Source organism: Protomyctophum bolini (assembly GCF_963924005.1).
Source record: "Protomyctophum bolini genome assembly, chromosome: 22".
NCBI classification, from domain to species: domain Eukaryota; kingdom Metazoa; phylum Chordata; class Actinopteri; order Myctophiformes; family Myctophidae; genus Protomyctophum; species Protomyctophum bolini.
The window spans coordinates 6372534-6387777 of record NC_137883.1 but is presented as its reverse complement, the minus strand read 5'-3'; the positions used below and the strand labels follow the sequence as shown (position 1 = coordinate 6387777).

At 42.1% G+C, this 15244-nt stretch overlaps 1 protein-coding gene across 1 annotated transcript in view; it reads right to left on the bottom strand.

The window, feature by feature from the left end:
- LOC308310283 (leucine-rich repeat transmembrane neuronal protein 4-like) overlaps positions 1 to 15244 on the bottom strand; it is a 178629-nt gene that overhangs the window by 80369 nt on the left and 83016 nt on the right. The gene's annotated exons all lie outside the window — the stretch shown is intronic.

The following is a 15244-nucleotide window of genomic DNA, read 5'->3' as shown; positions in this document are numbered from 1 at the left end:
AGTTAGTTTTAGTCGCATTTTAGTCACCCCGGAATGTTTTAGATTTAGTCTAGTTTTAGTCGACTAAATCTACAGTTGATTTAGTCCAACAAAATGTATTTTGGCGGGCCTTGACGCCGTCGTAATGACTGTTTTTAAACTTGCTGAAAATAGCCGCGACGCGTTGCGAGCTTGTAGATCTGCTATTTTCAGCATGCAACCAAGTGTAACTTATCTCTTGTCCACTAGTCCCTTCCTAACACTTTAGTCTAGTTTTTATTTATTGACGATATCGTCAGTAGCCTATATTTAGTCTTAGTTTTAGTCATCATAGTTTAGTTTCCATTTAGTTTCCGTCAGTTGACAAACATTTTTCGTCTTCGTTTTAGTCGACGAAATCAACGGTACAGTAGGTGGGATCTTTTTTTATCGTCCGACTATGCAAGACTAGAAGTCATAACCAGCCTCTGACCTGTGGGTATGGTGAAACATTGACAGTTTGCAATATTCTCAAAGAGTTCATGTGTAGTTTCAGTGTCATGGTTTTGCACAGTAATTAGTTGAACTGAAAATGTATGTATCTAACTAATCTTATTTTGCTTACTTAGTGTGTGGAACTAATCAAATTGAAATGTTGCGCATTATGTATCATGTAATAAGATTTTTTTATCATAATCTTGTACTTTTATCTTTTTTATGTTCTTGGTCAAAATTGACTCATCAAATGCTGTAATCCGACAAATAATCATCAAATGAATCGCTATAGTGAATATCTATGCTGTCGGAAAGAAACCTCTTAAAACCTCTTAAACTGAGTGTATATATTGTCAATTACTTCCATGAGAGGGGGAGCGGTGGTGGAGTTAGCTGCTTTAGCAGACAGTTTGAGGGTCCAATGGAGTTAAGAGGTTTTGTCCCAAGCGTTTTACTACTTTCCATTGGTTCAATATTTTCGAAACACACAGACGTAAAGGGTGTTCATTAGCACCGATTTATGCAAAAAAGTTAATCTAAAACCTTAAAAAAATGGAGTTGGGAGGTTTCCTCCCGACAGCAACGATTATAATTGTTAGTTGCATCCCTAATCATAATGGCAGCAATTGTAATCAGAGGATGTGCATCCGTCTGGCTGCGTGGTGCCCTCTCTTCTACCATGGATAATCAGCCACATCGTTCCAACAAGTGAGATGCCCTGATGTCAGGAGAATAACATTGTCACTGATTTATATCAGCCTCACAGTCACAGTGCGTGCGCGACTGCGCACGCGTGTGTGTGTGTGTGTGTGTGTCTGCGCATGCGTGCGTGTGTATGCACCATGCATAAACCTCACGTGGATGTATAAATATAGATACTTTGTTTCTCTTTTCCCCCTTGCACCTCCTGCCCAACATTTCTCCGTTTCTTTTCTCTCCTTCTCTTTATGGAAATAATTATGGAAACAACAGAAAACAATGGAGCTCGCACAAAAACAAATTTCACACCTGTACAGTTTACCTGTGACGTGACAATAACAATGATTGATGATTCTGTTGGAGACAGAGATTTATTGAGAGAGAGAGAGAACTGGATAGTCATTTTTACTAATGGCCTACTAATAGCCTACTGCCCTAGACTCTGTCCTATACAAAGGTGTCATGGGCCAAACATAGCCTAGATGGGCGTATTTCCCAAAGCAGTAAAATCTGGAGAATTCATTGTTTTAACTCTAAAACTGTATACAGTAGGTATAGGTTCAATTTAATCCTCAAACCTCCTCATGAGTTGCCCAACTGGTGGCAGGTGTGTAGGGGCGTTGAGGAAGCATAGCCTAGCCGGGGAGCCACAGGCCCAAAAGCTCAACTGTTAAGGATTCACCTGTGATGTCATGACATACAGTACTTTTTATTTGAATTTCTTTCTATTCACTTGGTCATTAAGGTCCACAGAATGAGAGGTCTGCTCTGCCGGAAACATCATGAAAATAAGTTAGCCATTTTTGTATCCCGCCCCCCCACCATAGACAACCAATATAATGCAAAGTTTCATCATACTTTAAGTAGCATGCGACATGTCAAACTAGGGGGTTTTCATGATTCTGAATCAATTCCAAACATTAGTTTTGCACAAAAAACACTCCTAAAAAACACGCCTAAAAACAGTGGATATGGCCAAATTTAGCCCAAGGAGTGTTTTTCGTGCGAAAATAATGCTTGGAATGGATTCAGAATCATGAAAAACCCCTAGTTTGACATGTCACATGCTACATAAACCAGCTCAGTGGCCTTGTGGTTAGAGGGTCACACCAAAGACTAAAAATGGGACCCAATGCCTTCCTGCTTGGCACTCAGCATCAAGGGTTGCCTTGGGGGTAAGTCCCTGCGACATACTAGCGTCATGTCCAGGGGGTGTACTTGTACATCAAGCTGCCTCACACTACAGAAACAGGAGATAGGCTCCTGCCCCCTATGGGCCTCATGGCTCGGCAAGGCTACTATGCTAATTAAAGTATGATAAAATGTCGCCATATTGGTCAGTTATGGTGGGGGGATACAAAAATGGCCATAACATTTTTTCGCAATATTTCCGGCAGATCAGACCTCTCATTCTGTGGACCTTAATGACCAAATTAATAGAAAGAAAAAAAAAATACAAATAAAAAGTATTTAATGACATCACAGGTCCTCTCAAATGTTTGGTGCTGGCTCCACTGGCTACTAGGGATGCCTGCAAGGCTGCATAATTGTGTGAAAGGTTTTTCTGAGTGATTATAGCATAATAAAAAACAATAATAGGCCTATATTCTTATACAAATGAATGATAATGTAATTTTACTGCACAGAGTGCATGGGCAATTCATCCTTAGTGGGCTGCCTATACATGCATTTGGCTGAGACTGAGTGGGCAACAGGGCCACACAGTTAAACCTTTACATTCTAAAGTCTATATACACCTCATGCTGCTGCAGGGTATCGGCTTATGTTTTAACACTATATTGTCCACTCCACTGTCCAGTGCATTTAGAGAATATAGCTATAGATGGAATGTTACTGTCTGTACAACTATCTGATGCATTTCTGCATATACAAGCAATGGAACTGTCGATCTTGAGCGTTTATTTTTTTGGCCCCTTGCAAATGAATACGCATGAAATAGGAAAGCATAATCTAAGCAGTTTTCCATTTTGGAAAGAAAGATCCCGTACAGTTAAAAGAATAAATAAATCAGAGTCTATAGCAACATGCATTCTGCTCCATTTAAGGGAGAGTGGAATCAAAAGAGTCTGCATGGATTTGAGCAAGAAAAGGGCTGTAAAAAAAAGTCGTTCGTTCCCGCTATGTAAACACCCAGTTATATACGGTGGACTTGTGCCAACAAATCAACCTATTTCGTGCCCCGCTGTAGCCTAAAGCGCAGACCACAACTGGCGCTCCTGCATGACTGATGGTGATAATTTGTGAAATGACCTGACTCACTAGTCAGTATATTATGCGGTACGCTTCCGTGGTCATCGTTTCTGAAACAAGTTCACTTACCCATGTCGGCTCATCTGTCCGTTATTCCCCCGGTTTCCGTGGCGCAATCCGCCGCTGCACAGATGCACGACTTGGCTCTCCGGCAGCAAAATACGCACCGTCAAACCGCGGGCGATATGCTCGGGTCTGTGCGCGTCGCGTTTAGACAAACGCCAAGGCTGACTCACCTGCCTTCATCCTAATTCAACACTTCAAGCAGCGATATGACCAAACCCCCCATGATGTCCATCATCATGACATTCGAATTTGTGCCCATGGTTTCCAGTCGACAACTTTGTGGAGACGGTCTAAATCATAGCGTCATATAGTTGATCCTATATTGACAAGTTTGAAGTGGAAAAAATGCCTGGAAAAGGATTTGTCCGACCGAAAACGCTCACGGGGAGAAGAGCGCGCGGCTGCACGAAAATGATCCCTATAACTCTCGTTGCAAAGTTAAAGGAAAGCCATCGTGATTAACTGAAACTGATCTAGCGACTGACGGTCATTCTTTATGCGCAAACATCCAGAGAGGGTAGGTAGGCTACATGCATGCGGTGCTGCGATCTTGGATAGAATATAGGCTTGCCGCCGGACCAAGCTGGCACTAGTGTGTGACGGCGTCGGCTTGTGTGTGTGTGCATTTGTGAGCAGGTTTGCGTGCGCGCGCGCTAACTCGTGGCGGGGGTGCGGGCGTGCGTGTGTGGGTTGGAGAGAGAAACAGAGGAGGGGAGGAGAGAGAGAGAGAGAGAGAGAGGGCGAGCGAGAGAGAGAGACAGAGAGAGAGAGAGAGCGAGAGAGCAGGCTAATTAATGTGGGGTGAAAGAAGAGTACAAAATACAAAGATGACAGTAACGACAGCTGCTGCCAGACATAGCTGATTAGAATTTGATTTCCGTTTGTGTTGTTTATCTGTTTAGAGCTTATATTAGCCTAAAGCACGCATGATGCAGGTATATGTTGCAACCTTTCTTTGACCATAATGTGGCAGTTTCTCCTTTGTAGATGCTTTTCACTTTCATGGTCATTGTTTGCAGATAAGTTATTTTGCAAGACACATTTTGATTTAGTTTTAATTAGTCATACTCTTTTGAATAAAATGTAATTTAATCATAATTTAGTCATCTAAAATGTTTTGGTGTTAGACCCATGGCTCTTTGTCAGATTTGCCATTGACAATGAAAGGAGAAATTCACGTCATATGTGTCTGGGCAAATCGGCCCTGTATATAATTATTGTTAATATTAATATATATAATATTATATATATATATATATATTCGGTATAATACGAACGAGAAGTGGTATAGTGTGGGGCATTGCAGTGTTGCTTTTGGCAGCAAATTTTGATTTTAGTTTTAGTCATATAGTCTCTTGAATAGTTATCACTTAGTTTTAGTCACATTTTAGTCACCTGGAATGTTTAGTGTTAGTCTAGTTTTAGTCGACTAAATGTCATGCTGAAAATAGCCGATCTACAAGCTCACACCGCGTCGCAGCGTGACGCGTTGTGAGCTTGTACATCGGCTATTTTCAGCATGCAACCAAGTGTAAAAGGACTTACCGGTATACTGGATCTCTTGTCCACTAGTCCCTTCCTATAACATTTTAGTCTAGTTTTTATTTGTTGATGAAATAAGTCAGTTCGAATCCAGCTCAGGGTGCTAAAAAACGTTACAATATTATAGTCTTAATTTTATCCAGTCTAGTTTTTAAATGTAGTTTTCGTCATTGAAAAAAGGCAGTCAGCGAACATTTTGTGTCATAGTTTTAGTCACATACAGGCAGAGTGATCATCCTGAGTGATGACACAACTCTAGTGGGTATACCCAGAGTAATATAGTAAGAGAGTGGCGACACTATAGAGCGCCGCAGTCCCGCCACCCCCTCGAGAGACCCGGAAAATAAATCCCCGTTCATTTTCCTCATAGACTTTTCAGAAAGGATTTATTTAAGGACGTTTACGCCGCGGACAAAGCCAACTCTTGTCGTGACAACAAACATAATTCTTCGGGCCAAAGAAAGAATTAGAAAGTAGGAAAAAAAAACGGCAGGTTACAACACTTTTTTTGTTGTTTTTCTTCTTTGTAGTTATTTGTTTGGTCCAAAATATTGTGTGTGTCGTCATGATTTGTCACGACAAGAGTTGGCCTCGTACGACGCTTTAAGAGGTCTTTAAATAAATACGTTTTGAAATGTCTATGGGAAAAATGCATTGGGATTCATTTCACGGGCCTGGCGTTGTCAAGAAAGGGGCGGGACTGCGACGCTCTATAGCGTTGACTCCCATTGCAACAATGGAATGCGGTCATTCTATCTCAATGGGATAGTTCCATCCATATAGAAGCAATGTTTGGAACTATCGCCCATAGGGCACTTTGCGGCGAGATCAAAGCGTGTCGCTGCTGTCCATACTCTACACTGTGTATATACTGTACCTAGCATGATCTCATGTTGCATAATTAGGCCTGCTGTGGATTGGGGGGGCTAGTAATACCCAGTTGCAAGCTAGAACGAGGGCATGCTGCCTCGCAAGCCTTTCAGGGCAACAAAAAAAAAAACCGCTGGGATCTATCCTGTGGTGAGACATGCGCAGGAACATTTTCAAGCTGTTTCACTGATTATTATAAGGACACATGACAGACATGATCCACGGCATACGCAGAGGGAGAAGAAAAAAAAAAAAAGATTCACTTCTTCTGGCGTGTTCCGTGACGTGATGGAAGCTGACTAGCTGTGTACACTATCCAAGCCCCTGTGGTGCTTCGCCGTAATTTCATTTCACAAGCAGCTGTCTGACGATAATTAACCCATTCTGACCTGAGATCAGATTCATACGAGGTTTCCACTTGGACACACACTGGTCTGATTAATCCATTCTGACCTGAGATCAGATTCTAGAAAAATGTCAGTCGTTCTTCGATTTTTCAAAAATAGCAGACCTACAAGCTCGTATCGCGCCACTCGGTGGCGCGATATGAGCTTGTAGATCTGCTATTTTTCAATAGCTAAAGCATAACATGATGCCAACACCAAAATGGGTGCCCGGTCAGAATGGGTTAAATGGGGGTCTTTTCGTGAGAACAATAATCTAGAACAGATTTAACCACTTCGACCCACTGGGACCCGAGGCCGATCCTATACAAAATGCCATCTTAATCAGTAAATCCAAAATGATATGTATTTGGCCGTGGACCCCCCCCCCCCCCCCCCCAATCTGAAAAGATTTTCTTTCCTAACACTTCAAATATTTTCAGCATGCGTATGCAATAACTGTAGATGTCCAAATGTAAACTACTGTACCCTCCCCTGTGGCTAATGTGGGACAAAACGTAGCAGGGTCGTGAAGAATCACATTAGTAAAAACTGGTCCAACATCTGCATTAAAACCCCCGAGAGTCCAGCAACCACACACTTCAACAAAACAAGGGGACGTTCCACTGCGTCACTGAAACATGCGGTTTCCTTCGCCGTTGGTGGGTGGATGTACTGTATGGGTGAATGTAAAATACACTGTAACCGCGTAGGGGAGACTTAATAGATTTTCCATTTAATGAAGGGCCTCATGTGGTGAACGTCACAGATCTGTCAGTGCCTGTGCTGTCTTTGTTTCTTTCTTTTTTTAAGAATTCGGAAATGCTTTATTCTATGAGATTAACATACACGGAAAATTATGCATGGCATTCCTGCAGAGACACAAGATAAAACATGTGGCACAGTTAACAAGGGACTATGCTATTGCCTTACAAGTACGTCTCTCATGATGATGTTGGCAATAACATATATTTAAATATGTATGTTACATAATAAGACTATATACTAAACTAGAAAAAATGAGCCTTGGACTGCTCAGAGCACAGGTCTCCACCAGGCCAGGTAGATGTTAGATTGGAACTCACTTATATGCTCTTTATGGCAGGATCCGCCGGGAGAAATTACACACAGCTGCTGGACATGAGACTAATTAATTAGAGCGACAGAGAGAGAAAGAGGAGTGTGTGTGCATCAATTTAACAAAGGTGCAGACGATCAGAAATCAGCAGAGCGTGAGCGACGTTTGCGCTACTGTATGTGTATGCCAAATTGAAGTGGACTCGGCCCCAGGCTTTTTTTTCCTCCCTGGAAATAAAAACGTCTGGGTTTCCGAGGCTAGGTTGATGTCAGTCCAATAACAATGAAATATGAAAAATGTTCTTGAAGACATGACTATAGAGATGAGGTGTACTGGTGCGTGTGATGTTTGGAGGAAATCGGTAGGAGAATCTACGTCCTGACACTAGAACAGGCCGATGTGAAACATTTGGGTCAGAGGTTCTACACTGGTCTCCAGGGAGTTTCACGCCAATTGAGTATATACAGTGCCAGAGATTAGTTGTAGGCCTACACAGATGGACGGACGGATGGACAGACAGACAGACAGCAAAACATAATCTCGGCATTGGCAACTCTTGATGCAAGATGCATTTTTTTTGTGCAGTGTGTAATTCAGGGAGAAGGTTTACAGTTCTTTGCAGACATTCTTGTCATAATTCATGCACTGCCCATATTTCGTGTTTACATATTTGATTTATTTACCCTGTGCAGTATTTAATCGTTTCAAGTTGCGATACAGCTCAGCAATTCAGCTCACTGTGGCCACATACTACACACAGCATCACTCATATTCAGGTATAGAATGACAAAGTGAAGAAAAATAAATGAGGCATGTCAGGAATAATATGCAACATTGACTTCTGACACCGAAACATTGAAATAAAGGTGGGCAGGACAAGACAAGAAACAACCTCTTGTTTCAGTGTTGCCATCAGGCTTAGGCACAACGGTATTGTCAGCAAAGATAAAACCAGAAGTCATAGATAATTAAACTGTGTCTCTATTCACCACCGTGTCCAGTGCCAATTGATTTGCAATTAATTAATCTTATCAAAAAGCTTTTACAACACACGCAGTCTTTCAACTCTGCCTATAGCCTACTGCACTTCAAAACAATATGGCAGCAACTCCCACAGGATAGGGGGTACTTTAAAGTCCTCTCGCAGAGAACCTAATTGAAACTCTTTCCCTTTAAACTCGTAAAAGCTCATTCATGTGATCCGTAATTGGACTGGACGGGTGGCAAGAACAGAGCATAATGGAACAAGAAAGACCGTCAAATCCTCAGCGATAATGAAATCCATTTGTAACAGAGGTTAAATTGAGCTAAATTAACACTCAGGATTGCACAGTGTACAAAGATGCTCAGACGACATGCTCGGTAATAATTTAGAATTCCACACAACACAACAGTTTCCTACACAACACAACACAAAGCGTCAGAGACCTGGGCCTGACTCAACTTAGTGTATACAGGAATTCCTGACAAGCCGCCAAGTGATGAGAATGGGCAGCATCACATCACATCAGACCCTCTGACCCTCAACACAGGAGCCCCTCAGGGCTCCTGTGTTGTGCCGAGTCCTCTCCTCAACTCCCTGGATACACTCGACTGCGTTATGGGCCAACCACAGCTCCAGCCTCATCAAGTATGGGGACGACATGACGGTGGTGGTGTGTTGTAACTTAATGGGTTTCACGGTTGGTTTTGTGATGTAAATTCACGTGCATAATTTATTTGGAAGCTGCTGAAAATGTAGATTATGTACAGTACAGTTAAAAACTGTTAATCTCGTTTGTACTACATTGATTGATTATTGATTTGACGTTCATTTTCTATTATATTGCCTAACAAAGGGTTAACCAGGGTTTATATTCTTTAATCCATGTTTTTGACTCCTACAACCAGCAATGTCCGTGTACCTGTGTGTGTACCTGTATCATGTTGTCATGAGCACGAGTATGTGACTTAATAATACCAGTAGGGGGCGCCATAAACAGAGAGAGGGGTATTGCTGTGCCTGCTGCCTGCTAATGAGAGAGAGAGAGAGAGAGAGGTGTGGGGGGGGGGAATTGTACCACTCAGTTCACACAGGTGTGATTGTTATCCGAATCGTTAGCTACCGTTCGTTTGATTGATTTAAATATGTATTAAGTTTGCAGAATTACAGTACATTTCAAGCACAAACTCAATACAAAGACTGTTAACTGCAAGTGGACGACCCAATTAAGCATTACACTTGTTTACAACAGGGTCCACCATGTTCAATTCATCAACAGTTAGCACAACAGTCAAAGTGGGACAGTGGCCGCGGCCATTTTGAAGATGTGCGTGCGTGCATCCACTTGCATTGTATAGGCTGCATTCAAAGACCTCAGAAACGACATTCAGAAGAAGATATATTTTCAGTATTTTTGTATGACAGCTTTTCTTTTCCTCTCCTATATAAAGCAACGTAGTTAACCACAGGTGGCCCGGAGTGTCAAACAATGACGGTACAAGGGACAAGATCAGCTAACTCTGTCATGAGAACAGCCAGGCTCTAAGCCAGGGGTGGGCAACGTTGAGAAGGCCACTATACTTCCAATAATTGTAATTGTTACGTCGTCACCAAAGAGGTCCAAGTGTTATTGTGCAAAAACGCATTATTGGCTATTTCCCCTAATATAAGCTCTCAATGAACTGAACTGAACTGAACTGAACTGGGCTTTAGTGCCAATTCCATCGCTTTTTTGTATATATCCTCTCTTCATGATGTAAATAGTATCCCAAGCGGCACACTTTACTTAGTTTACTACTTATTTCTCGATGGAAATAAGCAAATTAGCACTAAAAACCCAACCCCCATTGAGGGCTTGTGGTATAGGGGAAATAGCCAATAATGCACATTTGCACAAAATAACACCCGGACCTCTTTGGTGGGGGACGTAACAACTACAAATAAAGGTAAGAAAGCCTTCTAGTCCGATATTCTCCTTTAATGTCAGAAAGACCAAGGGTCGCTGAACGAGGACTAGAGGAGGCCCTATAGTGTTGCATAGTGGAGATGTCCGTGATATCAAGTGCCTGGTCATGGCCGAGGACTGCAAATGGGGCCACGGAGTACGTCGTCAAAAAGCCTCAAGAGTCTCAGCTGTGTATTGCCTCTGTTGCATAAAAACATCCAGTGCGAATCCCAGCACACCGAGGTCATTCTACAAAAAGCAGCATCGCCACCTGGTACGGTACGGACCGCCCTTGACCGGAACACAGTACAGATGGTGCCGTAGACAGCCCAGCACATTGTCAGACGGTCAGAAGGGAATATATCCACCGTTTATATTTGCAGTTTTTGGAACTATAAAAACTAAATCGGTGTCATAATTATAAACTGTTTTAGAGAAAGCTACAGTGGAATTTTGCTGGATGCGTGGATAAGGTATAGGCCTAATGTCTGAGTTTCAACTTGGCACGAGGCTATAGTTGATAATGACAGAATTTCCATTTGTGGGTCAACTACACTTTTAGAGGGCAGCGAGTAGTCAATTATGGCTTGTGTTTTTTTCTCTTTCTATTAACGTTAAGGGAGACAACGTAGCAGAGGCACAGTAGGTCAATTAAATGACAGTATTCACTAGGCCTTGACACACAGTGCTGTGGTTAAAGTTAACCCATTCTGACCGGGCACCCATTTTGGTGTTGGCATCATGTTATGCTTTAGCTATTGAAAAATAGCAGATCTACAAGCTCATATCGCGCCACCGAGTGGCGCGATACGAGCTTGTAGGTCTGCTATTTTTGAAAAATCGAAGAACGACTGACATTTTTTTTAAATCTGATCTCAGGTCAGAATGGGTTCATCAGACCAGTGTGTGTCCAGTGGAAACCTCGTATGAATCTGATCTCAGGTCAGAATGGGTTAAAGTCATCAAATGCAATAGGACTTTTCTGTTTGGATGTATGGGCTGTCAAGGCCAGAGCGTAGTTTTTTGCCACACCGCATAACTTCCGGGTACGATGATGTTGTCACGCGCATACTAGCCACTCCTCTGCCCAGCTTTGTGTTTGTGTGTACCCCATGGTGATGACTTATTTGATTGGCTGAGCACGGAATGAGAGGATAAAAATCACACCCGTGTGAGGTGAGGGGCGGTCTTATCATCATACATCACATTCCGTGCTCAACCAATCAAATATATCACAAGTGTGCTTTTTATTTTTCTATTGTTTTTATTCTGTTTATTTTAAGGCCTGAAAATTCAGTTCAAAAGATGAATCAGACTCATAACGAAAGTGTTAAAAACTAGGGTAGACTTAGCATTGACAATTTTAGTTCATGAATACATCTAACCATGAGCCACTCTTGAGTAAGAGCAAGTATTTTTCAGCTAGTGGCTAGTGCAGAAAACCTCACCGTCACATCCACTGATACCAAACAAGGGTGAAAATCTAAGAATTAAGCCAATTTCAAGGACCCTTGGCTGAAAGGGGACAAAGATGTATATACTAATAATAATAATAATAATAATATTATTACTGGAACTTTATAAAACTGAAAATGGGTATTCTCTGAAAATTGGCAACGCACCTCGACATGCATTTTATGTTTATTAACCCATTTAGACCTGACCCTATGGGAGCCAACCCAGGGCAAAGCCAGGAGGGGAAAGAAGCGTACCACCTAATGTAGACGTGCTGCGGCGCGACAGCTTGGCTGACAACACTGCAGAGCTCAAGAACCTGATGTTGGATATAGGAAATTGTGGAGGGCAGCGATCCAGGAATCCCGAGTTGGTGTTGGCTAGACCTCACTCTCGCAGCAAGGAGAAGACCTGACAACGATTCTACAAATGTCTTCTGAAAAACCCTATGTTTCTATGTCAGTGGTTCTCAAACATGTTCATGTCAAGGACCCCCATCTGACAATACGTTGTTCCAGGAACTCCCCCAAAAGCAAAGATTTGCGTTAAAAACATTACAAACCTACAAGCCCGCAGAGCGGCACTCAGTGCCACGCTATGAGCTTGTAGATCTGCTATTTTCCAATAGCTAAAGTATAACATAATGCTTAAAACACCAAAAGGGGTTCCCGCCCAGAAAGACTAATAGTAATTATCAGAATATTGAACCAACATTTTAACAAAAAATTGTTTTAACAAAGAAAATCATTACATTACCACAAAGTATTATTGAATACAATTATAATTCATCCTTATCTAAAGCGCCTGGAAGGTGGAGATTATTGGCCCCATTTGTGTCAGTGTCTTTATACCCCGGCCCTTATGCCTAAACTTTTTTTGCCTTTTGTTTTGACTCGTTTGAGTCATTTAAAATGTTGTTCAATTAGCGGAACTGCATCGACACAAACAAATAGAGGCTCGTCTCTAGTACAGGCCGGGAGGGGGGGGGGGGGGGGGGGGGGAAACAGGTGGTTTATGTAAGTGCCACAAGGTAGCACCTTTTTATTTTTGTTATTAATGTTTAATGCTAGCATGTTTTTTTGAATTGTTTCTTACCGGTATATTAATATTTATGGATGGCAATTTATTACATTTTTTATTGGCTATGGTTATTAATGTTACCGTATGTACATTAATAGGTGAGGAATTGTTGTTTTGTTTCAATAAATGTCCCCAGTGTTGGTTGGTTGTTTATTTTTACTGGGTTCAAACTGACACAAAATCTAGATCAAATGCCTTCTGATCCATTTATTTAAAAAATAAATAAAGGCCTGTCCCTCTCTTTAATGTAATCCCCATCCAATAAAGGCCTCTGGAGTTGAGGCAAATAAAGGCCCTAGAGTAGACACTATTAGAGGTAGTCGGGCAAACTTCAGATGACACTCCCTGAGCTGGTCTATTACAGTCAGCATACTGTCCTAAAGGTTGTTACTGTACGTACATGGTCATGCCACGATTCATCAAGGGCCATGTGCAGCATGTGGTTACATGAGGTCTGAGGTTCAACGCCTCTGAATCATAGAGTTAAGACTCACTCAATTGATGAAACAGTCACCTTTTGGCTGATGTCCACAATGTCTTAATGCTATGGAGCGCCGCTGACCTCGCCAGTCCTGAGGTCCTTTTCCGTTGATGCAGGCAACAAGATATTTGAAGTCAGTCGTGGTTTTGAGCCTGTAGCCGTCTCTGGAGTGGACAGTGGTGTCGGTGACCTTGGTTTTTCCTGCATATTTGAGATTGAGATTCTTCAGAGTGACACTCATTCTCCGATGACAATAGAGGGGTGCAGGCTTGCTCCACTGTATCTGAGAACAGCACTATGTCGTCGGCAAAGTCCAGGTCAGTGACATTCACTGGAGGTAGTCACAGACTCTTGCATTGGGGACAGGGTAAAGCCTACGTCTTGGTCTCTCTCCGATGGCTTTCTTCAGCGTATGGTCAATCGTGATGGTACGGTGCGAGTCCCCGCTGCGGTACTCCTGCTACGATGTCGAACATCTCAGTGGATGGCTGCGTTGAGTCGTGACCCGGGCTTGGATGCAGCCGCAGTTTTCACAAGCTTCCTTGGTGTCCTATAATAATGCCCCGAGTCTTGGGAAACGTTGTGCTCTTGACCCCCTTCACTATTCTCTGCAGTGTACTGATTTTGTCTACATGACCTCTGTGTTGTTCACAGGAGAGGGTCGGGAACTGGATGGATCCCGTTGAAGTCTTCTTCACCAAAAGGAGTACTAAATTAAAAGCCAGTCTATCTCAATTAAAAGCCGGTCTACAACAGTAGAGAGGGGGGGGGGGGGGGGGGTTCGGCACAACTGGATGAAGTCTGATCTCAAAATACAGGGCCAGGGAATACAAGTGATACAAGTACTACTTTACCAAGATACCCTGGTCCCTGGTACCATTTTGTTTATCTTAAGGTTTTATGCTAGGGTGTCAGCTTTGCCATCTACTTTGGTCAAATTGTTCTAATATTTATGACAGAAATGTATCCTGTTTTTGTTAACATTTTGTGTGTACTTGAATTGTATTGGCTATTAATGCTATATGTAATAGCTGGGAATGTTGTTTTGTTTTCAATAAATGCACCCAGTATGTTTTACTATTATATATATATTATATACTATAGGTTCAAAACCTTGATTAATTAATTTTGATTCATAAAAAAAAGAAAGGCATCTCTAATCTAAGACTACCTCGTACTGCGTGCTCTGCAGTCGTTGCACATAAAAGGCCCTATTCGAGGAAATTGGTACGCCATTAGCTGTAGGTACTGTATATGTCAGAACTCCGTATTCGGTAACCGGGAACAATGTTGAGGGTGCTCCATTGGTCTCAGGATCGTCCATAAGCATTATGAGGTAAAGCATGAGGGTTGATGAAGTTGACATGTTGCAGAACAACCCTGTCTTTTCCACATAGCTCTTTCCACACGTCAGCAACTTCTTCGCCTTGTCATACTCTTCCCCAGTCTGTCTGTCTGTCTCCATCTGTCTGTCTGTCCATCTGTCTGTTCAGCACCAGTTTTGGATGCCATCAGTAAGGCCAAGGATTTATCTCCTTGCATTTTTTTTAAGGTTTTATATTTGTTTAAAATATTTAACTTTAATTTTTAAATGTAACTCAAAGGGGCGACACTGCTATCATAGACACATGAGAGCCACAGTCTTGCCACAGTCTTGTTTTATATATAGATTCATACGTTTATATTTTACTTCACTTAAATTTATAATGGCAGTCAATGGCCATCAAATCAGGCTGAAACCTTGCCCAGCTATGGAGTCATACGTAGCTTCCCAATTGTCTGAGAACCACATGGACGCCACGCTGTTATTAGACACCACTTTGTTGTTTTATTATTTATTGGATTATTATAGATGAGACTGGATCCCCATGACTCTGCCTAGGTGCCCCGATACTGACACTGCAGTCTGTGTTGAAAGTGAAAACCTGACAGAATTTCC